The sequence below is a fragment of the Furipterus horrens genome, unplaced genomic scaffold (assembly GCF_987537825.1).
Source record: "Furipterus horrens unplaced genomic scaffold, mFurHor1.1.pri manual_scaffold_11, whole genome shotgun sequence".
In the NCBI taxonomy this organism is placed as follows: Eukaryota; Metazoa; Chordata; class Mammalia; order Chiroptera; family Furipteridae; genus Furipterus; species Furipterus horrens.
This window is the reverse complement of record NW_028327181.1, coordinates 50,116,584-50,117,990: the sequence shown is the minus strand read 5'-3', so window position 1 is coordinate 50,117,990 and position 1,407 is coordinate 50,116,584. Positions and strand designations below refer to the sequence as shown.

General features: G+C 62.5%; 1 long non-coding RNA gene across 1 annotated transcript; it reads left to right on the top strand.

Annotated features, from left to right (window-relative positions):
* The first annotated feature begins 362 nt into the window (after positions 1-362).
* Positions 363-1,005, top strand: LOC149997548 (uncharacterized). The gene is made up of 2 exons (XR_016514073.1): positions 363-618; positions 700-1,005. It is a non-coding gene; the product is annotated as an uncharacterized LOC149997548 (long non-coding RNA).
* Positions 1,006-1,407: the final 402 nt, after the last annotated feature.

Below are 1,407 nucleotides of genomic sequence, written 5' to 3'. Positions count from 1 at the left end.
AGCCAGCCGCCCCTCCACCGATGAGCACCACGAGCTCGGGACAGAACACAGAAGGCAGTGTCCCCGGATTCGGGAAGAAAGCAGCAGCGTGGTGACTGGGGACGGAAGTCAGAACTGGACGGGTGACCGGCACGGCGGTGTGCGGGTGGGCTTCCTGCGTGCACCTCGGCTCTGTTCTGACGGCGGTGAGTCTCAGCACGGCTCCGCTGCCGGGACAGGACGGGCTCAGAGAGCTGGATGGGAGAGGGGCTGTCGCAGCCAGAGGGGTGGCTCCTGGGGACCCTTCCCTCTCTTCTCCCCGCCCTGCTCCTCTCTGGACCCTGCTCCTACCCTGACGCTGTAGCCATGGCCGCCGGGTCAGCTCCTGAACTGCGGAGGGAACACCCGTCTCTGGCTGGCGGGGGCCTGGGGGACATGACCCCCGTGCTCCACCACGTGGGGGAAGCCGGCTCAGTTTTTCTCTTTTCCTCTCACCAGTTTCCCCTGAAAACCACCCCTTTCTGGGAAGCTTCCATACAGCACATGGGGGGAGAGGAACCTAAGATCTCAGAGAAACCAGAGCTTGCAGTCGAAGGACCAGGGAAGGTGGTGGAGAGTCCAGGAGAAGACGCGCTGAGGGTGAGCGGGGGCCCCCGCAGGGTGCACCCCAGAGGCCACCGTCGGCTCTCCGCCACGCTGGTGCTGTGGTCACCCCCACAGACGCAGAGACAGACCTGCACTCCTGTCATCACAAACTTAACCGGTGGTCTCCCGGCCTCTGCCGCCCGGTGGTGAGAAGACAGACCTTGGAACCCCGTATAATAAGGGAGTTGGGGCGACACGTCCATCGGTTGCATCGGTAGCATCGTCCGAAGTCTGGAGGGAGAAAGTCCTGGGACTGGAACGGGCACAGAGCTCCGTGGGAGGAGGCCGGAGCTCCGGAGCACCAGCCTGCAGACCCGCCGCGCCCTCGATTCTATTTCCAAGAACAGGTTCATTTTTACAAATAAATCTATTTTCCATTCACCTTTGTAGTGAGTGGTTCCCTGTGTTTCCTGTGAAAGACTCAATTTCTGGCCTGAAAGGTAAACCTAAGCAACAAAGAGCAGCTTTCAGCCCTCGCGTGGCTGGGGGAGGGAGGTGCTGACTCAGCATGAGTTTCTTTTACTCCTTCATCCGCCCACCTGCCCGCCCACCCACTCAGCCACACCATCCTGCCCGCCTGCGCTCCTATCGTGAGCGGGTGGACCCAGGTGATGTCCCGTGGACATTCTAGCACGAGGGGCTGCCGCAGCCTCCAGGCCGGAGAAGGAGCAGCCGTTCCGGTCCAGCCCTCCAGCCAGCCCCACGCAGCCCCACAGACGCGGTGGCCCTGAGACACCACTCACCAGCGGTGGAGCGGGACACCTGGGGAGCAGACTCCTGCTT